General features: G+C 39.7%; 1 protein-coding gene across 17 annotated transcripts in view; it reads right to left on the bottom strand.

Annotated features, from left to right (window-relative positions):
• The window catches only part of DLGAP1 (DLG associated protein 1), a 413,568-nt gene that overhangs the window by 37,318 nt on the left and 348,280 nt on the right, over nucleotides 1-27,970 (bottom strand). The gene's annotated exons all lie outside the window — the stretch shown is intronic.

Raw genomic sequence — 27,970 nt, 5'->3', positions numbered from 1 at the left:
GGTCAGAAGCAAGCCCACAAGTAAATAAAGAACTCCTGAAGCAAGTACTGTATGTTCTGCCCTCCTTCACAGTTTGTTAAGAAGCACTGCATTTTGTCCTTCCTGAGCCTCTGCTGCCAATATCTCATGCTCCCATGGTGGCAGTGGATCTGACTGGTGACAACCTAAGTTTAGCAGCTGATCACTTTAGGAGGAGCTTGTCACAAATTTGATGGAGAAATTGGAGGTTGAAATTGTGCAGCTATTGTCACAGAGGAGGTTGGACTAAAGAATAATTAGGATTCTCCTCTTCTAAATCCACAAATCCCAGAAACTAACCTGTGAACGTAAAGGAGACTTAAGCAAGCCAATTACCTCTGAGTAATCTGATCATTTAGCATTTAAGATAGCTAGGTGTTAACGTTGCATCACTCTTTTCAACATTACAATAAGGATTTTTTTTTTAAGCTTTTCACTGCAGCTAACTTTCAAAAGGCAGCACTTGGCTGGGGTATTGGCATTTAAAGTGTAATTTCTGTATGGAGAAAAGATTACCCTAAAAGTTGTTCCCTCTTCCTCAATAGGGAAATGTACTTTCTTTGTTTGGTGCTGATGTTAGCAACAAAACAAGTTTCTACTGGTTTTTACTCCCAGTGGTTTTCTGAATACTTAATAAACTTAAGGTAGGGTAAGCAGAATTCTGTATTATTGCACACATTGGCACCAAGCTGGTCTCATGGAATTTGATTAGTGATGTATCTAAATTGGCTTAGAAATTAATTAGTTTAAATTGCTGCAAACCCACCCCTGATGTGGACACATTTAGAAGTGGATATGTCTTTTAAAAAACTTAAATGAAAATGAATAGGAAATAAGAGTGATTCCCTAAAATAATTTACCAAATTGAAATTAACTGTATCAGTTCAATGATTTTAAAGTAATTTCCCTTCGTGTCATGGTGTACAAACAAGCTGTACATTGTTATTAGTTATATTCCTTTGAATCCAGTGAAAACTGTTTAGGTATGATTAAACCCAGTAACAATTTGTGAAATTTAGTTTTCTGGGTCAAAATCATTTCTTGGGGTTGCAGTATTTGAGTTCGTTTGTGCCTGCATGGCATGCTTACTTTTATATCTGGAATTTTTTAAATGCTACAATAAAACAGAACACAATGAACAATCATCGTTCTAATGCATTATTACTAGTGAAATTTTCAAAGTTGATCCATACTGAGGAAGTTCTGCACTATAAAACAGGTCTCTCTCTCTCTCTCTCTCTCTCTCTCTCTCTCTCTCTCACAGTTATATTCCTCCAGTCATTAGGGGACTGGTATACACAGCAAATACAGAAACGTAGGTACACAAGTTTTGCATGTTATTCAACCCTAAGATTGTTCAGAAGCTTTTAAGCCATCAAGAAAGTAATTGCTCTGACATAGACTATTCAAATGTGTTCAGTACAGCCTATATGAGGTGGAATTTACTATTTTTGGTACAGTAGCCACCTACTTCACTAATCAAACTACCTTATGATGCTGATGTGAGGCTGTGGCTCCTCTCAGCAGAAAGCACTTTGTCACCTGATCCAGCAACCCACTCAAATCTCTTTAAACTCTTAAAAAGAAAGTATATACTTAAGATTTTTTTGCTCAGTACCTGATGACATCAAGGCTTTACTGCTTTCATATTTTCTCAAAAGTCAACATTTCAGTTTTGGGAATCTTATTTTATGCTATTTGATATCTAAGATTGTATGAAATAGTTTTGTTAGGAGTTAAAAGTTATTAAAATGACAGGGATGGTGAAGGTCTTCTTTCTTTTAATCAGATATATGTTGGGAAGAAACTGTACAAATGCCAAAGACAAGAAAATAAAAGCCAGTATCAACTAAAAGAAGAATGTAATTGATAAAAAACAATATGAACAGCTTTTTAGATACTATGAAGTTCCATGAAGCATCACAACTATAACTCAAAAGTTCTGTGCAGGTATAACAACACACTATGTTATTCTCATAGATAATTACTAACAAGCATTATGTAGAAAATGTAGAAAACCAACATCAGGAAGAAAAGTGTCACGTGCATATTGAGCAAGAACATCTGTTCAGACTGGGACGTACTGACTTGTTTTTAAACAGCCAGTACTGCATTTTTCAGCACACTTATTGCTTTTGGGGTGTTCCAATCCAAGTAGGAATTGCAAAAACAAGTAAGTCATTCTCATGTACTTCCTAAAGAAAACCAAACCAAAACCAAAAGCAAGAGCCACCTGCAGCAGGAATAAGGAAGGGAAGAAGGAATATTACTACTGGATCTGTGCTCTGGGCTGAACAGTGATTTGTCACCTGAGAGAGAGAATTATGACCCAGCTCAAAAGTTCTGCCCCTGCTGATAAGGCTATCAGATGACCTGCAAGAAGTCACATGTCAGAGCAGATCCTCTTAGTGCCGTGGGGGAAAATTCAATCCTTTCTTAAAGGAGGGGGAAATGTGGACAAAGGGTTTACACAAGAACTTATACCTATCTTCAGCCCATTTCAGGTAAAATAGCAAAACTGACTCAAGCTTGAGGATGTTGACATTTTTCTTGAGTTAAGTTGAAAAAATTTAATTGTTTGGTGAACAATACATGTGGAAAATGTGTTTGAAATACATATTTGTGTTGAGAGGAGTTAAAATCTACACCAAAACCTGATTTCTATCTTCTCATTTTACTTTCAAATGGACAAGTTATGTCCCTGCTCAGAGACAGGTTTGAGGTCACTGTGAGTGACCTCATCCTTTTAGCTATTTGCTTGTTTTTATGACAAGAGTCCTTTTTAATAATGCAACAAATCAGCTGAAAATACTTAGTGTGAAAAATTCCTAATGATCAACCCAAGTGCCCTGAGCACAAAAAATACTGACATTTAATTTACAGTCACTATAGTGTACAGATAAGAGCGCCCCAATAAATCTGAGCATTAAAATCATTTATTGTTGGGAGTCCAGAACTAGCACCCAGAAGACATTTAGACAAAGAAAGGTGGTAGCCCAGGCATGCATGAAAGAGGACAGACCAGTCTTGTGTGGCTTTTAAGCAAGGTTTGAGTGAAAGACATTGTAATTTCTTTCCATATATTTCCCCATTTATTAAAGAAATGCCTCTAAACCAGGCCTGGAGGAACACAGATTCACAGTTTGTAGGAGATGTCAGACGCAAACCACCACGACTTCCTTGGAGACACCAGCTGTGTGCCTGATGATTATACAACAGCTTTTTCCCCCTATTTTTTGTTTGTTTCTTTTTTATGAAAAAAAAATCATTCTGGTATAGGTGGAAATTTTTAGACTTGCCAACATGATCCTGAAACTCTGACGTCTGAATTCATGTCATGTCATTCCAGTGGCAAAAATCAGAGGTTTATTTACATAATTTCCACAAGGACAATTTTGCAGTATAGAACCATGAGAATTAACTTTTCTCTCTACAAACAACACAGTATTTATTTTCCACTTAAAATTTCCTTTAGCCAGAGATTTTGGAATTAGTGCTCATCGTGAGCACCTCCCTTCTCTCTAACCCCTAGACAAAATAACATTAGCATTTCTCACGTTTACATAAATGTAAAAAAATGAATGATGCATTTTGATCTCACTTAGCTAAAAGATAAACCCAAACATGGTTAACCCAGCTGTTTAAGCTAAAAGGTAGACCCAGAGCCTCTATTTGATACACACGAAGGGAAAGCAAACGCCCAAATAAATTTTGACACATCAAATTATTTAGACCATTTGAATATCCACATTATATAAATGCTTTTTGAAGATCGCAAGGCCAATACAAAATCTTTGCAAAGCCAGCAAAGTGGATCCTACAAATCCATATACTTTCACATGCACATAGCAAATCCTCCACACTTCTAAGTGCATGAGATGTAGGAAAGATTAAATTTTTGACCAAAGCTCCAAATTTGAATTTTGTCCTTACTGTTTTCTGCCCCAGCCTGAAACTTCCTCTTCTGAGTTATCCCTGTAATAAGACCCCTTTATCACACACTCACATTACTCCTACCAACTTGGTGTTTCTTTTCAATTAAAAATCTGCTTCTGAGACTTTACTGGGTAACCCCAAATCTCTGACTGAAGATGCTATCACGGGCTTACAGGATGTGAAAGAAAGGGGAAGAATTAAGTCTGGATCCTCTTGTCCAAATCGGTCAGTAAAAAAAAAATAAAAAAAAATTAAATAAATACGAATAACCGTGAATGTTGGTCAAAACCATGAATGCTCAGCAGAGCAACCTGCAATCTGGTTCAACTCAGGCTGTTTTGTTAGGCTCTGCTTTGCTTGAAAACCTTTATGTGACCTCGATTTCTGTTTGCACGGATGTTTAAAGAATGGCTGTCTTAATACCAGCACCTTTATCTGCCTGGTTAACATGTGGTTATTCATTATTTGTTATTCTCATCAAATTACAGAGTCTGAGCAGCATCACTGTCAAGTGCCGATCACCCAGCACAAAACCCAAATAATTAAAAAGGACAGATGATGAATAATCCACAGGCCAGGATCTGCTTTTCCTAAATTGTCCGTTAACAAATGAAAAACAAATACATGTGTAATGATGAGGACTGTTCGCAAACAACTTCGGAACTGGGAAAAAGAATTTACAATTCAAGATTAAAATCAGTCCCAGTGAGTAAATCAGTCAGCTCTTGTCACCAACAATATTAATATCATTTGCTTTTTATCACAGGAGATCTGAGAGGATATACAGACTGTGCATAGCTGTAGGTCACAGCAGCATCATCCACGGCTGCACTGCACCCTGCTGAGAGGAGGGGTTGAGGCTGGTTGGGTGCTTTCCAGAAGAGCTATTACTCTGGAATAATTATGCATTTTGGAAGTAGTTTAAACTGAATCACGGCACCCCCACCTTTTATTTGAGATTAAGGGTATCCAGATGAAGAGCTATTCTGGAATAACCACAGTACTTTTGGAGACTTTCCACAGTCAGGGAGATTTTACTGCAGAAAAAAGTGCAGCGCACTGAGCCAGCAGTCTCCTCCTGCAACATTTGTTTTCTTCAAAGTCTGTCAAAGTGCTGGCAGGTCTAACTCCCTTCAGCTTTTAAAGACTGAAAAGCGTAATATTCAAGGTACTTTGGCTGAATGTCTTGGGTGAAGAAAACAGCAACAAAGTGTGTGCATGAACTTGCCTCTGTCTAAGATTTCTCAGGGCACAGACTTCCCTACCTGCACAATGATTAGAAAAAGTGTGAACAATTAGATTTTAATAATTTCAAAGGCATCTTATTCTTTTGTGTCTAAAACTGCTGTTTAATTCATGTACACCAGAAGTGAAATATAAGGTAAAAAGGAATTTTCTTAGCAGTTTTCCTGAATTTAGTGCTTAGGACTGTAGGTGAGTCATATTTTTCTTGTTATCCCATTCAGTTGACTTTTCTATACATGTGTTGAATGTGCTATGTATTAACAGCCAAGTAGGCCACCACAGCAGTTTTCTTTGAGATTGGGAACCTGCTGATTTGACCTGTTTATCAAGAGAAAAGTGTCATCTCAGTAGGACAAGACTGTTTTCTATTTCTCCTCCCTTTTTTCTTCTTGTGAGTAATTTCTTTTTAACCTCTTAGAGTCAAGTAAAAAGTCACACCTAGGATTTTTTTCCTTTTTCTTATTTTCTAATATTTTTACATAATTCAAAAAAATACAGAAACACTTTTCTTTATATAAAAGTTTAAAATGTGAAGTTGGAAAATCATACCCTCAATGCTCTTTATAGATGCTTGTGTGAAATTACTTTGGTCTATTTTTAAGCACATCAATTGGAATTTAGACTCTTATGAGGGAAAAATAACTATCCATATTTTATGAAAAACCCTATAATGATAAAGGAAAAAGTGCAAAACCTGTCATGACAGAAATAAGTTCAAACCTTGCCATGATCACACAACAGAATGGATGTTAGGTCTGTTGAGCACACAATCATAGAACCATTAAGGTTGGAGAAGATCTCCAAGATCATCAAGTCCAACCTTTGACCAAATACTACCTACTAAAACCATATCATTAATTGCCACGTTTTCTTCTTTTTTGAACATTTCCAGGAATGTTGACTTCATCCCTTCACTAGGGAGCCTGTTCCATTGCTTAGCATGTTAAGAGTCCTCCAGAATGGAAGGCACTATTCACTCTAATTTAAATTAGCGTTACAGTCAAAGAGCTTTTGGCTTTAAAACTGTCATAAGCTGCTCTGAAATGTTCCAGAGTTTTCTTTTCCTTACTTCTACTTTTACAAGTTAAAAGTAAGATGTCCTAGATCATTGTATTAGCCTCACTAAGGAGAACTGAGTGCACGATACTTCTCCCTCCACTATAAATTGCACATCGTCAAAAGAAAAATTTGGTTTAAAAGCCTATATTTCACATTCTTCAGACTGCTGCATGCCTCTTGGTCAACATCTGAGCTTCCCATGACCTTTCACAGCCTGCCATGTGTGAAATGCATCCTACGTGACAATTTTAACATCAGTTGCATCATTAACACATGTTTCTGACTGTACAGTGTTTTTTTGCAGTTTGCCAGACGAGGCAGAGGCTAGATGAATTGTTACTGTGCACATGCAATTTTTCTAATAAAAACAATATGGGCATTATTATTCTTGGAAACGCATTTGGAAAGTCTTACTCTACATTGTATAATACACGTTAGGGTGACAGGTAGGCGAGGCGCCGGATGTGGGGTAAGAAAGAGGAGTCCACAAGTACAATAAATACCCATGTGCATGTACTTGCCTGAACACAGAAATACAGCCATCCATGCATACACGTACAAAGCTACATTCATTTTGAGCTCCGCCTTTGAGTTTTGCTTTTGTTCTTATCTTACATGATGCAAAAAATGTCAAGGCATACATTTCTCCTGAATTTCAAATTGTATCTTTGGTTTTTTAATGAGATGCTCCTTTTGGATAACATTCTCAGCTTCCTCAGCATATGTCACTGGGAGGGATTATTTAGTCTGTACACAGCTTTCATGCAATACATTCTGAGTCCCAAAGTATCTTGTAACACTAACCATTCAGACTCAAACCCCAAAACTAAATGAAAACACATAAAATGTGCAGCAAAAAAAAGCTAAATTCTAAAAACTGAAATGCTGTGGGAAGTGAGCAGAAGAGCTTCAAGGGCTTGGCCAGTGTCCTGGGCCTTTCTAGGTGACGATGAAGCTGCCCTTTCCTACAGGTAAACTAGTTTATTTGAGACCACAGATTAAAGAGGTCAGTGTCCCCAGCATGAACTGGTTTGGATCCAGATGCAACTTAGTTCCCTGCCAGTTCTTCATTTCACAGAACGGCATATGAAGATATACTCAGAAATGGTTTTTCTTGAAACAGTCTTCTGCAGCTTTAAGGTAAGTGTACGTGCACGTGCATTTGTTTGTATAAAGGTGTTATGTTACTGGGACATGGAGGTAATTATAGTTAATAGCACCAGATGTCCACAGCTTTTTGTCAAAGACAAAAAACCTGAAGCTCAGTTGCTCACTATGGGCTAAAAAAAAAAATCTGCTTATGAGGAAAATAATGCACATTATTTCACTGCTCATTCTAACACCAGCCCTATAATTACTGGATCCTCAACTATCTTCCACATTGCCCTTGAGCTGTGAATTACAAGTTTTCAGCACATTGGATATTAGTACTGTGGCATGATTAGATTACCATTTCCACAGGTTGCCAAAGCAGAAGAATGGCTCATCTAAGTATGAATAGATTCATTTACTTAAAGAGAATTTTCTTTACCTTTCAGACTAATTGTTGTGTTTAACATAGGGTATAAAGGACAGAAATTATTTGCAGGTTAGCTTCTCTTAGAAAATAAAATGAACCCCCGAGCTTTTACATCCCAGTGTTTGAAGGTATGAAGATTTTGGGGTTTTGTCTGGCTGCTCAGAAGAAAGCTGTTGTTTGCAGAATGCAGATACAGACCTGTTTGCTGCTGTAGACAGAATCCATTAGTCACTAAGGAGGCTAGAGCATAATGGAAAGTAGCCATTTTGTGTTCATTTTAGTGCTCAGCCTTGGAGGGGAGAAGCACACAAATCTACGTCATTTTTGATGTGTTATTAAATAGAATATAAAGACCATAAATATTTATTAGTCTTTTATGGGTTAAAAAGGTAATTTGCACAGAGTAAATACTTCCCTTTGGAATTCACAAAAACATAACGAGTTTGAATCTGAAATAAGAACCAGCATTTGGGGATACTTGTTATTTGCAGGCTATTTGTAATGTGAACACTTAAAAATGTATGCTCAGAAATACTCAGATCACCAGTATGCCAGGAACACCTGCTGCAGTGCCACCAAGCAGCTGTAAGCCCAGCCTAATGGGCAGCACCTGTCAGATTCACAGCTCTCTTGTGCTGCCAGAACTGCAGGCAAAGCAGGCAGGTGAGTCCACTCTACTGTCCATTCAAAAAAATAGGCAATAGGTCTCCTGCAACATGCTTGTTTTTTCGTGAGAGCTGATATGCTGCATGTGGCAATGCAGGTCAGAATCAGCCTTGGTGGCTCACCGGCTCCACTCACCCGTTGTTGATGGGACCCTGGTTCCGCCAAAATGCATTCACATCCTTGCCCTACACAATAGGATAAAGCACACAGCGCCACATGTTGCCTTCCCAGCTGTTCACATCTTATGACAGGTTTTTGGTGGATGCAAAGGCCGACCCATGCAGAATGCCAAAGAAATCTGTGCAAACTCATAGGTTTTCCCACCAGCAAGCAGCCTTAGTGGCCCATCCCTTATGTTTGCAAATGAAATTCCTGCCACACATCTGTGGCCTGCTTGGCACTATTCTTGTCTGTGTTTTAACTCTCCGGTTTATGATTTTATTATTTTAATATGGTTTCCAGACCATCTGCAAACCACCTACAAGGCCTGGCAGCTCACACAGTTTGGGAAGCATTGCCTTATGATATTTCTCTCTAGTGATTACATTAAAACCTTGTTAAGATGGCAAATCTAAACAACTTTGGGGATGTTCAAGGAGAACTACAGATTTGTTCTTGACATGCATCATTGTATAGTTACAGAACATTCCATGAAACACAAGGATATTTATTATTAAACAGATTACACTCTGTTACAGCTTAAGTTAGCCTGGAGAAAAAAAAAAGAACAACATTATTTAATTAATGATGGTCTTCAAATTACATCCAGAGAGAGAATAGCTGCCTTTTCAGTCTTTGTTAGCCCATATGTGCTCACAGAAATATTACTCCCTTCTCCCTTGCTTGCATACAGACACACACAACATTCTCCTGACTTTGTCCTGACTGTTCCTGAACAGTTTTCCATTCAAACAAGCATCTAGGCAAACAAAAACATGCTTCCTGTAGGAAAAAGAAGCCCTTCACCTCAGGGTGTCCATGTCTCTCTGTAGGACAAACACTCATTGTGTTTTCTACTGCGGCCTCTCTCCAAGCTTTCCACCCCTGCCCGAGCCCTGCCTCACATTGCAGCCTTGTGGATGCTCTTCCTGAGTCTCATTGCTTTTCCTCAAACAGGTGTGATTGCAGCAAATTCCTCCTTCTCTACAGACTCATATAATGCCTGGCAGTTCCATGCATCATTCTATTGCCAGCCTCTTGTGCATGTGCTGTTTTGCTTTCTATAACAATGTAGTAAAAGTCACACTCTTTGTCCAGAAGGATAAAGTCCCTGTTTAAGTGCCTACTCACTGCACAGAGTATGTACAAAATACCTGAAGTTTTCCAACATGGTGTTTAAGCCCTGTTGCAGTACTGTCTGTCTGAAAATCCCAGATATGACCTGACTCCTGTGTGCTGAGCAGTTTCAATCTGGATAATTTCAGTTCCTTGCTGCAAAAGGAAATCCAAAACAAATACAGAACACATTCACAATCCACTCAGCAAATTTATCCAGAAAACAAATAGAGAGCTGTTCTGGGAGAACATGTATAAATGGCTATAAATACCTGGAAACCATAGGCACTATGGCAAGTAATTTATCCCACTCTCCTTACAAGAGCTGTATTTGAAGGGGATGAACTACCCTTTGGCAGTGTCTGCCTCCCTTCCTTTACTGAACATCAGGCCCAGATGACTAATTTTGGATGGCCAATTAGGCAAGAGGAATCCCAATGCTAAACAATTTCAGCATGTTGCTGCACAAAGTTGCCCCTGTTTTTATTTGATCCCTTTTCTCCATTTTTATCGAGCTTTGGTATAAAAATCTGGAGACACAGAGATATTATTCTAGCTGCAGAGTTTATCTATTTTGGATGCAGTGCTTTTCTATATGCAGAAGAGCTCCACTTTGCTGTTTATGTAGTTCTGTGCAATGGAAATCAGCAGCTTGTAGACAGCTCTTTCAAAGATGAGCAAGAACAAACACTTGTTTCTTTCCTCTCTGATTTCCTCTGGGTTAACAACAGATATTGACCTTATGGAGTCACTGTAGCACATTGTGAATTATGTATGAAATGCAATTTCCTTGTCTGCTGTAGACATGTTTGACTGTACTGTTTGCAGCACTCACCATCGGAGGGCTTTCAGTGTTCTCAGACACACAGCTAGGGCTACCAAACTCACAATAAACTGTCAATTTGCAACTCAAATAAAATCCTTTTTCATTTCTTAAAATCCTCCCAGCAAACAGCTTCTCATAACTCCTATCCCATCTCCTAAAACAGTTAAAATATTTTCCTAGAATCATGGGATTGGTAAGGCTGGAGAAGACCCCTAAGATCATCAGTTCCAGCTGTTGACTCAGCACTGCCAAATCCACCACTATACCATAGACCCAAATGCCACATCCACATGTTTTCTGAACGTTTCCAGTGATTCCACCACTTCGTTGGGCAGCCTATTCCAATGCCTGACCACCCTTTCAGCGAAGAAATTTTTCCTGATATCTAACATAAACTTGCCTTGGCACAACTTGAGGCCATTTCCTCCTGTTCTGTCAGTTGTTACTAGGGAGACGAGACTGACGCCCACGTTGCTACACCTTCTTTTCAGGTAGTTGTAGAGAGCAATAAGATCTCCTCTGAGCCTCCTTTTCCTCAGGCTAAACAACCCCAGCTCTCTCAGCTTCTCCTCATGAGTTGTGCTCTAAAAGCATATTTTATTATCTGAGGGTTCAGCATGGCCTTGTAGGTAAAATGCAAGTAAACTGAATGCTAGAGAACAGAATAGAATGGATTGGAATAGAAAGGAATGGAATGGAATGGAATAGAATAGAATAGAATAGAATAGAATAGAATAGAATAGAATAGAATAGAATAGAATATTTTCTTTGGAAAGGTCCTACAACAATCACCTAGTCCAACTGCCTGACCACTTCAGAGCTGACCAAAAGTTAAAGTAAATTATTAAGGATATTGTCCAAATGTCCCTTAAACACTGACAGGGATGGGGCATCAACCACCTCCCTAGAAAGCGTGTTAAAAAAACCAGCAAACACAGAAACACAACAAAGGGAGATTCAAAAACATGGGCAGATGTCTCCCTAGCAAGTCTAGAGTCTAGAAATCAACAATTACTATAGCAATCTCTCAGATTGCATCAAGTGAGTGATCTCAAATACCGGGTCCCATACAGAGAAAACCTAACTTTCACATGTAGTGTGCTCAGCATGTTTCTTGTGCCCTCCAATTTGATCTTCTGTAAGATTTATCCATGTGACTAGTTTCAGTGACTAAGGCAAATCAGAAAGAATTATCTGATGTCTCAGTCGGAAGACATTTTTAAAATTCTAATCAGGATATTTCTCCATAGCTGGGTTGTTAAGAAGTTGGAACATAAGCACATTTTTACAGTATTATTCATTTTTTTCCTCCTTTTGTTACATCCAGTTTTAAAGTTTCTAATGAGTGTTTTTTGCCCTCATCCTACTTTTATTATCATCCTAGAAAAAAAAGCCAATGTAACAATGTAAAATAAACGGAAACACTTACTAACAATATATAAAAGCCGCAGAAGAGGACTGACTTACTGAAGCTATCATGAGGAAATTTCAGCCAGCTGTTTTTTTCCTCTCATGGAAGCCTCATTAACAATGTACAGTGTGCACATTAGCATGGTCCTGGATATATAATGGGGTAGGAGTCTAGCAGAAGCCCCCAGCAACATGGGAACAGCATCCAGCCCCACTACTGTTTCTCTGAGACTGAAATTTTTTGGGGGGAGGAGAGATTACCCTCCCACTTGAGCTTGTAACATAAGTAGAAGCAGAAAGCATAAGCAAGCTGCCTTCAACTGATGATGGTATGAGTAAATCAGACGAGTACTCAAGTAGGTTTTTTTCATTTTTAATCAAGTAGATTTGCATCAATAGTTCATTCTGCTGATGCAAGGGTTGTCCTGTAAACTGCACCCAAAAGCAAGCAGAGTTGGCTTGGAATGTTTACTTCTGAAAATGAATCATAAAATGGATTATTTAAATGCACCGAATCCTGAGTTCCTTGTGGGCATGTATAATTTGTACTCATGGAAACCGTAGAAGCCTTCTTTTTTTCCTGCTCTCAAGTAATTAAAAGTGCAACTGTTCAGCTATTTGCATGCAATGAATTTGCTGTTCCCTCATACTGCTATGTCCTGTTATACATTACACATCCAAGGATTATGTATTTTATACACATAATTGCTTTTGATCTTGTGGTGGAAATAAATTTTATAAGCCAGCCAAACTTCTCTTAACCACGTATACATCTGCTGTCTCCCTGAAGCTTGCTTACAGTTAATTCCCTTCACATCTCCTGTAGCTGCACAAGAGGTACTGTTCCCAGTGCCCTTGCAAGGTTACAGCCAGCTCCCACCCCACATGATTAAATCAAAGCATTCCAAAAAACCAAAGGGACAGTCAAGTCTCTGGAATTTCAAAGCAAACATTTTGTGTATGTCTGGTGCTTCAACTCCTGCCAAGTCATTTCTACTGGTAATCATGTGTTTTGTTTAGCACACCAGCCCAGCTCCTGACTCCCATTTCACTGACAGAGCAGAGGCTTTGATTCTGGCCTGACATACACCTGGATAAATCCACCAAGGTCAACAGAACTACACAGGTATAAACTGAAATGAAATAGATCCAGATTTGTGACTGTGTACACGTGTATCATGTAGTAAAAACACACCATGATTTTTGCAGTACATCCATAGGCACACCGACCAGCCATGCACAGTGCTCTGCTGGGAATGGGGCGTCAGTGTGGCAAGAGAGTAGGCAGCTTGCGATGGATAATACACTGTTATCCATCTGAGGACAGCTCAGGGCTGGGTATGGGACTGTGCCACACTGCAAAGCAGAGCTGTGAGCTTGTGCCACTCCACCGACTCAAGGCCATGTGGTTGTGTCAGAAGGTCAGATCCAATACTGCAAGGGCTAAACAGCAAGATTTGCCCAGCCATGCTGAAGGGGAAGCTGGGCAGAAGATGTTAGTAATAATGAAGAGCAAATGGACTAATCACAGTGAGTCCCAATTGCACACTTCTCTGGGCCACATCCAGTATGGCACTATCTGTGATGGTATGGGGTGGTCATCACACAGTTCATAGAATCATAAAAGGGTTTGGCTTGAAAGGAACCTTAAAGATCATCTAGTTCCAATCCCCTGCCATGGGAAGGGACACCTTCTACTAGACCAGGCTGCTCAAAGCCCCATCCCACTTGGCCTCAAACATGTCTCCATCCAGGTGCGATAATATGATCTCCTTTGGTGGATAACTGCCAGTACCTAGGGAGAACTGGCAAGAGCGGTAGCTCTTGTGCCTGCTCTGGGTGGATTTCCAAGGCAATGGTTCTCTGGCACCACCCTTGCCTTCCTGGGAGAAGGAGCCATCAACCACTCCTCTGCTCAACCCAGATTAACAGTAGTCTTCAGTAAAGAGTCCCATTTTCTTAAGAGGTGTAAATCTAACAAACCTTCATGAGAATCAATCCAAGTTTTTAATCTAAATATGGAGTCTGCACACAACAGGAGAGAGAAGTAGAAGGAAAAAAGAAAGGAAGGAAAGCAAGCAGGTCCAGACGCAACACTGGGCTGCACTCTCCATATAACCTAAGGACAGGCATAATTTCCCAGCTTTACTCATACAAGAAAGAGCAGTTCCCTCTCACACACACACATGCTACTCCCTCACACTCTTTCCCTTCTGTCCTTACTCAATCAATGCCTGCTCTAAGTTTCTTTAAACTGCAATTGGATAATGTTCCCAGCTTTGAGGGAAGCACTCGTCAGGGGGATTCCTGGGAATGTCACTCCTATCTGATGAAACAAAGAGTAGCTAAATTGCCAAAGCACTGACTAGAGATATGGTTCTTTCTTTGTAGTAGAATCCCCTTTTAACAGCAACTATTTTTAAGGAACCCTTAATACAATACATATGCTTATACATTCATGCTTCTTTATTTTATTTTCTATGGAATAAGATGCTGAATTTCTGAATATTGCAATCTCTGTCTCTGCCTAATTGGAACTTCTGATCTTAGCTTGTGTGCTTGCTACCCTCGACCTCAGAGATCCCAAATGTGTAGGCACCATTTGAACTAATTTCCTCCCAAATTTCATTTTTTTTACTCTCTCTGCATATGCATGTGGCTCTTATTCACATGCAAAATGTCTGTGCCTAACAACACACAGACAACACTGCAGTAAATGTAAAGAGGGGATTGCTTTATCGCTTTAGGTTTCGAGTGTCTTCTCTCTTTGCCCTGAGCCATGTCCCACAATCTAATTTGCTTTAAAGAATAGCCCTCCAAATACTTTTCAGGAACTTGGTTAATCTGGTATTACTTTTGCTTCTAATATTTCAAGGAAGACCTTGAGTGACATTTAGCTAACAGGCAGCATGTAACTACAGATATAATTATTTCTGAGGTAAAGACCTTGAGCTGAATGTGCATATGGTTTACATTTATTTTTAAGAGAAGTCTCTAATGAAGTACATTCCCTATACCACAAGGCATAACAGTCTGCAAAAATGGTGGAGATGAAGTCTTATCATTAATAATTAAATTTTTGTTTTTGCCACAGTGGTGAGCATTAGGCAATTGCCTTTTGTCTTTGGAGCTATTTTCTCAGATAGATTTGTAAATAGATCCCTGCTTTCAAGGGTCTGATACATTAAAAAAAACCAAACCCCAGCCACAAGATACTTCTTTTCCAGAAGATGCCACGGACTTCTGCGAATGTAATGGGTTCTGCACCAGCCACCATATGCATTTTGTCTGCATTTTGTTCAGTCTTTAGTGTATTTATCAATAAGCTATAAGAGGAAAGCAATATCCACTACTTTTATTCATTTCAAAATTAGGCAGAGAATATTTCTGAGGAAGTATAATGACTCTGAGTCAATGCAAGGAGTTGTTAAGGCCACCACTGTCAAATACATGAAACTCTCGGGTTTGCTTCTGTGCTTAACAAGTGTAGGCGGTATGTCTCAGTCCCACCAATAACACAATTTTTCCAACAACCACCTGCACAGCTCAGTGTTGCAACCTCATGCACAAGTGACCCAGAAAGAGGAGGCAGAGCTCATGCACAGGTAGATTTGGGATGTTCTTCATACTGCCACTAGAGGGGACACAATGGATGGGACTCAGTGACTGCTGCTGGCCAAGTGTCCTCAACAAAGAGAGTTGTTGACCTGTTGATGCTGCTTCTTTCTTCAATGGCAGCATCCTTAGCAAGTCTTGCTTCCCAGGACCCCAGGCAGGCCAGGGCTCAGAAGCTTCCATGCACATGCTTGAGCTCATACAATTTACATTATGATCCTGTCTTAATACCCTCCTTTGATATCCATACCAAAATCCAGATGTTGGAACTTGAAGTTTGAAGGTGTGCTGTTTCTTTTTTTTTCTAAGTTTTCCAACATCAGTACCATGTTTGAGATGCTGCTGCTTTTTCCTTTCTTTTTGCTTACTCTTAAATAAAACACATTTTTTTGTGGAAAGGAACAATGAGGATGGCTCTATATTTTGGATCGTAGAAAGCTGTGAATGAGCCAGTGAAACTATGCTAAGAACAAACCGGGGCTAAAGTCTTTATAACCAATAATGAATGCAGCCACCCCTTTTTCTATTCACAGAGCTTGCAAAAAGCTTTTTGGTATTTTTTTTTGTTATGCAGCATCATTCTGTAACACCTCTTATGGATCTAGGTCAGGTTTTAACACTTGTTAATAAACAGCTCACTGTAACTATATCTTAGCATATTCAGTGTTGATGGTTCGTTGCTGAGCAATTTTCATCACACCTGACTGTTAATGTTTGTTTGTTTGTTTGTTAATGGAAACTTTTGTAAAGGGCAGAGAGATTGGCAACTTCAAAATGCCTGCAAAACCAATCTGTGTATCTAAAAATGAAAAGTGCTCTTTGAATTTTCCAGGAAAAATACCTGGAAAGAGCAAAGAATGTTATTCAAAGAGACTTTATGTTACTTTTCAGACAAAAATTATATGGGGGATTTAGGGTTACAGGTCCCTGTTGCCAGGTGAGAATTAAAAAAATGGAACTCTGTAGCACTTATTCCTAAACCAAACATTATACAAGGTGGAATTCAACAGCAAAGTTAAATATAAAATAAATCCAACAAGATTATAGAAGGGCACCATAACCCTGTCCCTGCAGTGACCCATGTAATAGCTCTGTGCTGGTGCTTGTGATGACATGTCAGCAATCCCACATTAAATGTACTTTAAAGGTACATTAGCTTCTCTTCTTCTTTGTGTGTCTGGAGGTTTCCTTCACTCCTTTACAAACACATTTCGGTGCCTTCTACCCTCTTCCCCTTACCCCCACGTTATTTGAGAGCAGTGTTACGTTGTTCTCTCTTGACCTTCCCCCTCAGCTGACTGCTGCAGCAAGGAAAGTATTTTGAGATACCAGGTCTTTTTTTTTTCTAGTCTGTTTTTAGCAGAAATTCTTTCATAGCAGCTTGTTCCAAATAGCTGCTGTGTGTAAGCGCTTTTGCAGCCACGTTTGCTTTAATGCTGGCAAACATTAAATGCATTAAAGCATTAAAACCGTCTTCCTGAGACGAGGAGGTAACAGAGACAGACACAGTCCTAGGGCAGGCATAAGTAAGGGCACAAGGAACAGTTCTGTGAGCCAGGTAAATACTATATGGGGTGAGTGGAATCAAATGTTCTTGATGAACTGGAGCATGGATAGATACAAGGGGTTATTTAATACCATTATTGACACCTGTGAAGTTACATGTTACAGAGCATTTAATATAGGCTTTTGTCACTTTATTTCAATTAGCTCTTCCAGAAAATCAGTCCTAAAATTCTAAGCTTGTGAGAGCTTAAAACACTATAATTGCTCCATATATAGTTTGGGTAGGCAGAGAGAGTCTGAATGAAAACCCCACAAGCTTCTTATTTTAAGGCCACAATTAAAATCTCCAAGTTTGAAGGCTGGCAAGGGTGAGGACAATTTTTCCATGAGAAACAGAGTAGATGAAGCCTGTTTCCCCCTGGATTACTTCTTTCTCGCTTCAGCCCCTCCTCTCTCCATATATCCACCTCCCCTCTTCTTTCACCTCTTTTCAGTATCTCCAGGTCCCTCACAGCCCATGTGAAATGTGGCCAATTACATATTTTGGATGTAGGAGCCTTATTAAAATCCATCGGTTCATGCTATGTGCAAATAAAAAAAGGTACATTCCTCTCGCATATATAGCTACTTTCTCCGTGCATATGCTTTTCATTAACTCCAAACTTTTTCAACACTTGCTTTTGTTTTTCTTGCTGAAAAATAACACAAAATTATTCCTTGTGCCTCTTAACACTATTTCCTTTCCCAGTGTGCTAACATATAATATCGGAAAGTGGTCATGGCCTTGTAGAAAGCAATAATAGAAATTATCCATAATTCCTAGAAGTCCTATTTATACAAAGTATTGCCAATCTTGGCATTTTATCAGAAAGCTCTCAAAGTTCTGGCCCTTGAATTAGGTTAATATGCCTGTAATAAATCAATTGCACCTGAACTGTTTAGAACTCAAAGTCTAAGTAGAGAGAAATTTCTTTTTAACATCTCATTATTGTGAGGTACTCATCCTACTTCCAGATTTGGAGTTGATGCTGCATACAAATGACAGTGAATGGTTTGGGATACTTTGGACCAGGGAAAACCTCATGACTAAAAAAATAACTAAAAATTTATTTTTCCAGAAGTCATATATGGTGGTCCCAGATTTTTTGGGGGCTTCTGATAGGCAGGAAGAATGTACATGATTCCTCCTTTTCTCTTTTATTTTTTCCCCTTAATATTTTAAAATCTTAACCTTTCAAACCACTGCTCTAAGCTAGCAAAGTCAATTTATGGGGAAAAGAACAATTTATGGTGGAAAAAAAGAAATGTTATATTCCATTTTACTAATTCAAAAGAAAAAAGATATCGCACTGTGGTACTATTTTGAATTTTGTTTTGGGTATCGCTGAAATAAAACACATAAAAGCAAGGTTAAAAGAGAAATTAACAGCCTCATAGTCTAAACAATTCACTAAATATTATTTCAGAAAAGGGAAGATTTCAAGCCCTCACACTGTCAGGTAGGGGCCTGTACCACCCTGGTATTACAGCCTCTCTTTTTTTTTTAGGTCCTGAAAGCATATACATGGAGTAATATTACTTTTGAGACACTCTGCCTAGCATAGTTTGTGTGGGAGTTTTCTGAAAGTTTGCCCTGATAAATGATTTACCAGGACTGTAAAAAGATCAAGAAAGCGCTGAGCTGGCCTCTCAAAATGAATTAGTTTCTTCACTCACTCCTTGAAATCCTTTAAAAACTTATTGTAATGATTAATTTTCAAGAATTCTAAAATCTGTTGAAGTCCTGAGCCCATGACTACCACATATGTCCTACCTAGGATACAGACACATTATGGTCTTGGATTGAATTTTGTCTGGTGCATCCACATGTCTGCTGTGGGTATCCATTTGTTTTACTTGTTTCCTGAATTTTCATACAAAGTCATTGGGGTTTTGATATTTTATAATGCTGCACATCTTACTACTAAACAAAACAGTGTTTTGCCCTCCTTCTTTACTTTTGTTTTGTCAAAATAGTTTGTTTCAGTCATAGTAAAGACAAAACCAGACTCACAAGGAGGAAGGAGGGAAGATGCCAATAAAGCCAGAGGAGACAGACAGGGAACACAGAAAGAAAAGACTGCACATACTCAGAGGCCTTCACTGCTTTTCTGTGATACTGGTGCCTCACTGGACCCCTGAGGAGTTTTGTGATACACATAATAAAGAAGTGGTGGTAGGAGACACATGGAGAAGCACAATTAGGACAACAATGAGAAAAAAATTTACAGGAATAATTGTGCCTCATTAGAAGTATGATAATGAACAATGATATGTATTTCTGGCGATAATGATCCTGCAGTTCACTCTCTCCACTTATTCCAATTCCCCCTACAGTGCCACTGCTGTCTAATATAGGATAGTTATGCAAAAGATGAGTTAGAAAATTGGATTCCATTATAAAAGCATCAGATATAATAACCAAAGCTATGGAAAATAACCTGTTCTGCTTCTGCACCTGTCATTTCCAGTGGTTTCCACCACCCACCCATAGACATTAAACATTTGACAGGCATTACTAAGTCTCATATTCTCTTCATTTTACTGAAGGAGAAACTGAGGCATAGAACAATTGGCCTATCAAGCAGCTGGGCTAGGCACCAGGCCAGCCTGCAGTCACACGCTTTAACTGTTTCTGATGCTTCCATATAGAATATTATTAATTACTCGTAATTTGTAGTAGGCAAATCCATGTGAAGGGGTTATTAGCAGTGTGTGAACACGGGGAGAAGAGCTTCTGCTCCCCAGAGGAGGTCCCAAACACTTTCAGTTTTAATAGCCTCTAGAAACTCACATTGGGAATAAAGATCTTTCAAAACATTGCTCCCATAGTAATCTTGGTTATGGCAGATAATTAGTCAGCAAACCCAAGCTCAGGGACTGCTTATTGAGCAAAGAAAACCTCACATGCACAGCTGTGGCTGCGACTACAAGCTGGAGTGCCTCACAGTGCTTACAAAAGCAACTAGAGAAATAGTTTCAAGACCTTTAGCAGACTCTGGCAGGACAGCTTATTTACCTACCACTACTGGGCTGATCAGCTCACAAAACCAGGGAGGAGAAAAGGTGCTGGTGATGCAGACACTGCCATGGGGGCAGTCAAAGGTCAGGCTTTCATCCCCTATTTAGCAGTAATTTGGTACCTAAGGGCTGCATGTGCCTTTGAAGCGCAGTGCAGCTGTTTTTAAAGGCTCCCATCAACCAGCCCATAGTGTAAGTGAGCAGAAACAGCAGTGTAATAGCAGACACAATATTCTTGCAGAGTCTGCAATTCTCCGACACGTTTGCTTGACTCTCCTTTCATGGCAGACAAACCTCCCCTCAGGAACCAGTTAACAGGGACAGTGAGGAGCAGCACTAACATGCAGCAGCTTTGGAGGAAAGCAGTCATGTATTTAAAAAGGAAAACTACCACCAAGAAGCCCACAAAAAAGCCACACTATTTATTTTTCTGGGAGGTGAGTGGGAAGACTTTCAAAGCATGGCTGTTATGCTGTTTTGGCACAAAAAGCACTTTTCCAAATTGAAATCTTCCATCAGGCTGGCTTGGAAAACGGCATGTGGTTTATAACCATGGCTTGTTCCTTTAAGCTTTGCCTCCTCTTCCAGGTTAAAGTCAGCAGCTAGGAGCATCTCTTGGAGGAGAGAGGAGTATGTAAGGACCACAGTATCCCCAGTGTGTTTCCACTGGCTGGCCCTGGGATCTGCAGGTAGTAAACACAAGCGCTTTCCATAAAAGGACCTTGGTTGGCAGGATACTGAGGGGAAAGAAAAGAGACTATTGCTGAGGTGGGTAACGAAAAGAAGTTATTTGCTGGCAGAGGGGAAAGGAATGAAGGATGCTGAAAGGGTACTGGGCAGCTGCTTTTCCGGCTGCTCTGGGAGCCAAGGGAAGAGCCTTTGATCTGCTGAGCAGGCCTGGGCTTGCTGCCAGGACCTACATCCTTTCTCCAGCACTGACAGCAGGCTTCCTCACTAGTTCCTCTCTGATTGCCGAGTCAAAAAATAAGTGACGTAACTCATACAGGGACCTCACTGAAATGTTTCTATTATCATCAGCTCTGCAGAAAACATATGCTACAGATCCTCAATTTGAAATTATCTTCTTGTCCAAGGCAATAAAAAAAAAAAAAGAAAAGAAACCATGAAGTCCTCTGGATTACATCTTGCAAAGCCTCATAAAAAACCCTCTAGCATAACAGTGGATTAAGCAAACCCATTGGCCAAGCAAGCTCTTCTCCAAATGGTCATGTACTCTTACCTCTTGTGACAGGGAGATTGAAATAGGGATATCATTTCCAGATCTATGCCTCAAATAATGGTATCAAGATAGTATTTACTAAAGAATGAGCTGTTTCAAAGTAATTGCCAACGATTTTTAGTATAGAGTAATCTGAACACCAGTCTGATAGATTTGTGATGTTGCCCGAGAAAGGAGAACATGAAGGCAGCTGTGCTCCTCAGCTCTCAGACCAGAACAACCAGAGTGCACAGAATTTCCTCCAGTACCAGCATGTCTTTAGAATTTATCAGCATAACACATTATTGTCATCACTGAAGGTAAATTCTGCTTCAACACGACCCAGGTTTACATCTTACCCCAGAATCAGACAGGACTTGAAAGTCTCATCACTTGAAGCACAGAAACATGCTACATTCTATTTCTAATGAAGCCGAATCATAAGTTTTTGCATGACATAATCAAAAATTCACTTAACCTTCTTTGCAGAACAACAGCTTTTGCTCTGTTGTCTCCCTTTTGATGCTCATCATCACTACTGAGAAAACAACCTTGCAAGACACTAGAAGTACTGGCTGAGGAGGTGCCATAAAGCTAATGCAACCAAGTACTTCTGTTGTGTCAATAATGCTTCCATCTTGCTCTCAGGTACTTGCTGCTCTGTATTAATGTTACTTGCATGGCAGTAGCAGGTTCTCTTGGGGGGATCATCTGCAAGATGCATTGGGTGGCTCTGTATTAGTTCTCTCTACAAGGTCACAGCTTAACTCTGTGAGATGCAATAACAATTGTACCAGGTGTGCTGTTTTCATGATGTTTAGCTCTGCTGAGCTCAGCTGAAGCCTTGATATTTGAGTCAGATTCTGTCTCCAGCCATTATTATACTGACTTCAACTTCACAGAATCATAGAATAACAGGTCAGAAGGACCTCAAGGATCATCTGGTCCAAACTTTGTTGGCAAAAGCAGAGTCTGGACAGGATGGCCCAGCACACTGACCAGCTGAATCTTAGAAGTGTTCAGTGTTGGGGAATTCACCACTTCCCTGAGGAGATTATTTTCATTGTGATAAATTTTCTTCTAGTCTAATCAGAATCCACCCTGGCATAACTTGGACTCCTTTTCCATGTGACTACTTGTGAAAAGGGAGTCTCTATCTTTGTATCCATCCTTTAAATAGTGGAACATACTGATAAGGTCTTCCCTAAACTTTCTTTTCTTGAGGCCAAACACATCCAGTTCTTTCCTCATATGGCAGGCTTTCCAGTCCTTTAATCATCCTTGTTTCCCCTCTCTGGATACTTTCCAGCCTGTTCACATCTTTTTCCTCCACAGAAGCTTTCCATGGGCACCACTGCCCCTCACTCTCCCCTTCTGCTTCCCACCTGAGCTTTGCATGAGCTGAAGTTTGCTCTTCTAAAGTCTAAACCCTGTGTTTTAGTACTAACCTTCAGCATGCCCAGCCAAATCCCAAACTCCACAATATTGTGATCACTGTAGCCAAGGCTATCACTAACCAAGATATTTCAAAGCAGGTTTTCTCTGTTTGTGAGTAGCACAAACAGCAGTACTTCATTCCTGGTCGGCACATCTAACACCTGTGTGAGGAAGTAGGCCTCCTAAGCATTCCAAGAGCTTGATGGATGACATGTGAGCTGCTCTGCTGTTCTTCCAACAAATGTCTGGACAGTTGAAGTCACAAGAAACAGGTTCTGTAAACCTTCCAAAGCTCACTTAAGTGACTCAAGCACTGCTTTGTTGGTCTTGTTTTGGAGGTCAGTAGCAGTTGCCTACTGAAAGATCCCCACTGGAGATGACCTCTCTGATCTTGACCCAGAGACATGCTATAGGGCTTCCACAATTGCCATAGTTGACTACTATATATTTAAGATTCTCCTTAACACAGAATGTGACTCCTCCTCTTTTGCCCTGTCTGTCTTTTGAAACAACCTGTAGCCATCCATCTCAATCCTCCAGTCACGTGAGTTATCCCACCATTTTTCAGTTATTCTAGGCATAACTTTGCTCTTGATGAAACCCTTAGTCCCTGAGGCAACTTGGAGCACCAGTTTCAATCTGTGAGGCTGCCTGCTGCTGTTCATGTGGACAGAAGCTACAAAGATTTTGTGCTCTTTTCTCCTCCCAGCTACTGAGTTTTACTGAACCTATCAGACATTGCTACACACAAGAAGACATTTTAAACAGAAACTTATTTATGAAGCTGGGTGTATTAAGAAAAGAACAAACCACAGAATATGAGTAACAAGTTTTCAAATCACTGGTTAAATTCTGCCTTCTAGCACATACAATGAACTTTTATAGAGTTCTTTTTGAATCTGTATACCTGAAACCTGGTTTTTTTTCACTTGAGATGCTGTGTCAATTGTGTGTGATTACTTGAAAATAAGGCAACACAAATCTGTGGAACTCCTACCTGGAGTAAACCCATACCAACAATTAGGATTTCTTTTAATTTTAAAGAAGTTGTTTTGCTCATTGGAAGAGCAATCAAACTTCCACTTCATTAAAGCTGTCTCAGACAGTGGCTGAGGCAGGCTGCACAAGACAAGAACAAAACAAGGAATGTTCTCTCTTTCAGTCACTCTCCCACCTCCAGTGACTTGCAGTACAGCACTTTCCCTAGTCTGATGTGGTATCCTTTGCAATCCCTTAGTGGATTTTAATTTATTTTTATAATTGCTTCTTGAATCCATATAGTAACAACAAAATATATAAATAGTTTTGCACATTTCACAAAAACAGTGCATTTTTTTCCCTAGCCTTGTGCAATTCAATTTCAGAATTCTTTGCACACTTATATCAAACCCACACTTTAAAATAACATGTCTGACAAATGGAAAAGAGAAACATTGATTGGGAAAGAAATTATGCTATCCATCTTTCAACTGCACATTGCAAAAGATAGAAAGTTTCTTAAGAAGGATAACTTTGAAAAAGTTGACACTTTAATTTTTAAAATAACTGAATAATTTTCTGTGTATAAAATGAAGCTTTTTTCTTAATTTGTTTTCAGTAATAAATACAGAAGTGTAGAGATGTTAGTAGCTGAGTTTAAAGGAACTTAACACAGATATAACTAGAGATAACTCTGGAAATATACAACAGCAAAGTCATCTTCACTCTATGCCCAGAGCTGCATAGGATCAAGTCAGCTGAAGGAGTTGTCAGAATTATCATGTGGCAAGGTATTAAAAAGCTGAAATTTGGCCCAAATAGATGGCATAAAAAAACATTTTGTCATGCCAGATTTTGCCTGCCATTGGCTTCTTGAAGGTTAAGCTGCATGATGGCTTTATTTTTCTATGGCTGGGAAGCAGGTGTCCATAGCCTCCAACAGCCCTTGTCACTCACCTTCTTGATGTGGCATCAGCAAGAACCCTTAGCACCTTCCTTCTGGAATTCAGGGCCAAACAGCCCAAGTCTGGAGATCAGGAGGGAGATCTAATGCCAATAATTCTTCATCTAGTAGCTCTTCTTTCTATCCTTTTCTCATGCCTGTGACTCTGGCAAATGATTCATTCATTTAAAGGGCATCACATACTTAGAGAGCTTCCTAAATTGGTACCATCCAGATCCTACTTAGCAAAGCAGGCTCCTGGGACATAGAGCTGGAACTTAGCCTGCTGAAAAACCAGCTTAGGCTATATGCTTTTGCAATCTGGTGGTAATAAAAACCAGCAGTAAATCTCCTAAGCCTCTTCTTCAGCCTGTTGACAGTTCTATGTGTCTAGTATGTAACTGGCATCAGACAAAGGGAGGAAAGCCTATAGAGTCAGAAATAGAAAACACTCACTAAACCAGATGCATTGCAGCCATCATAGTTTCCACTTATTTTTGCACATCTTTGATAATTGCCAATCTGAAATGGGACCAGCTGACTGGCTGCAATATATAACAAATATGTTCATGTTTATATATGACCCTAGCTTCCTTCCCCACATGTACACGTTTGAAAATCCTCATGTTTTGCAGCCTCACCCAAACATCTGCAATCATTTATGGAATAGAACAGTCTGCCATCTCAGCCTAGGTTTTGCAGTGCATACTACAACTGATGTCATTTTTGTATCTTGGATTTTCAAAAGAAACAGATATGTTTCCAGGCAAACCACATCACAGAACATGCCACGGTTATCACTTCAAAGAGTCTCGCTGGCTCAGCAGCTAGTGCTGTGTTTCATTTAGTCTTCCTGAGGTCAGGCAGGGAAATACACACGAGGAATACACATCTGTGTGTATACAAACAGCTTCAGTCTTCAGTTGTTCTCTCCTTGACTGCCCCCCGAAACAATCCTCTGCAAAGCACAAGAACTGTCAAGCACAGGCTTGGACAAAGGTAGACTTTAATACGAATCATGCAACATTATGGAGTGTGTGTGTTTTGTGTGTCGTTTTAGGGATGAAGGAAAACAGACTGATTGGAATGTAGATTGTTACTGCAGTGCCCCATCACATTACTATGAAAAGGTCCCTTAAACTTATATACAAAAGTGTATTCTGCTTACATTTTGTCTTTCCTCTAAGCCATACCGGAGCTAGGGTGAGAAATATAGTTCTTAAGGATCCCAGAGAGTGGAAGTAAGACTGGATTCAGGATGGACTACTTAAACTTTTGCTTCTCCAATTTAGCAAAAGAAGCTAGACATAGTTTGGGTTCCCAAAGGACCTAGCATGGACCAGGCTCCCATGAGTGACAGTGATTAGACTGGACACAGCAGAGGTAAACCAGAACTGCCTCTGGGGCTGCTCCTGGCTAACTTGAACATGGTTTCAGTTACTAACTTCATGCTGATGCCTATGAAACTTTTCTGAAGCAAATGCTGCTGTATAAATGAAACTAAGGTTTTGTAGTAAAGGGGATGAGAGTGTAACAGCTCAGCATCGGTAGCCATCAATTAAATACTTTGCCGGCTAATTCTGACAGGCTACTAGGGATAAAATTCCATCAGGTTCTGAAGGCATCCAGTAAACTTTCTAAAGAACTATCCTTTACTGAATTTAGATGAATAAACAGTTAAGGGAACTTAAAGGAGTGCTGAGTTTTTTAATACATAAATCTTTTGGATTTAGTCTGGTAAATGGGTTCGAATGTAGCTGAGATATAGAAAATATGCTGGAGTAGACATTGTATTTCAGATGAGGTGGAAAGGCTTCAGTTTCAGAGGACTGCAAACATCAGATGAAATGTCCTAATACCTCAATGTAGAAACTTAAGACAGAAATGAAGAAAATCCAAAAGATGGCTGTAAGAGTGACTCAGAAGTTTCACCCTTGAAAATCAGTCCCTGTGTTGCCACTGGGACTACTATCCAGTGCTTCTCTTCTCTGTTTGTGGTCTGACATATGGAAGCACACACTGCTGTGAATAAGATCAATTTTATCCTGGGTTATGTGTCCTTATGAAAGGGCTCCAGAAGGTGGGTGTTGTTCAAAGCAGGCATTCAAAAGCACAGGTTTTTAAAAATGTGTTATTAAAGGAGACCTATACGAGCTTTGCAAGCCATATTTTCTCAAGGGCAAGTTGACCTTTCTTTTTTTTTTCCATGTTCTTATCCCTGAGGTGTGGGATTTCTTTTCATAGACAGATCCTGAAAGTTCCTTGTGAGAAATGACTCTTTATGCTACAAATGCCTCCTCTGCTGTGCGTACACCTTGCCTGGCAGAGCCTTTTGAGCTTTAAAGTAACATCACAATGATTAGTTCTGAATGCAAATCATGTTTGGCTTTTCAAAATTTAACTTTTTGCAGTGCTCTGGGTTTACACAAATATGATAGCACCAATGTTTTAGGGGACTTGTTCCTTCCACAGGCGTGTTTATCTGATGAATACATTTAACATTCATAAGCATGTGACATTCCTTCACATCTGCCTTGTTCCAACAATATGGTACTGATATTCCTTTTGGACTTGAGATGTGAGTCAATTTTGGATTAGATGGCTGCTATTACCAGGAAAGGACTGTGGTGATGGAGTAAGCATCAATCTTTGAAATTTTGCTAACAAAGAATAAAGGGAATCCGATGTTCTTCAACTCTGGAAGCATCAAAGAGACAACGATTTCTCTCTTGCAAATCTAAGCTGCTATCTGCACATACTTTATTCCCATCTGCCCCCAGCATCTTGCCCTGAGGTTTTCTTTGCTATATCTAGTTTTGATGTACCTGTGTGAGTGTCTGTTGTTTCTGTCTCATGCTGATAGGTACAGCTCAACAAATTGGTGCCCCAGCTCCTGTGTTTGCTATCGCACATTGGTCTTAAAAGATATTCACCATGTTTTTATATTTTGGGTGATAACAACATACATATTGCTTCAGGTTTATAAACCAGTTTGTTTTGGATATCTGTACTCAAAGAAGTACAGTTGTTACAGCCACAAACTCCGGTGCAGCTTCTCCCCATTCCCCAGCAAGCCAATATTCTCCAGGCCAAACATCAGGATTCATCATAAAAGTTACTATAGAAAAAATGGTATTGCCCTTCACCTCAGTGCTACAATGCTGTTGCAGAAGAAACACATGCACTACTAAGGAGTTGTGGGCAAGTCACATAGAAATGTTTTAGCCTCACACAGAAGTGACACAAGGACATGTTTAA

This window comes from Manacus candei, unplaced genomic scaffold, assembly GCF_025592945.1.
Source record: "Manacus candei isolate 608988 ecotype Guabito, Panama unplaced genomic scaffold, ASM2559294v1 h1tg000008l, whole genome shotgun sequence".
In the NCBI taxonomy this organism is placed as follows: domain Eukaryota; kingdom Metazoa; phylum Chordata; class Aves; order Passeriformes; family Pipridae; genus Manacus; species Manacus candei.
The sequence above is the reverse complement of the archived record's forward strand: the minus strand, read 5'-3'. Positions and strand labels throughout refer to the sequence as shown.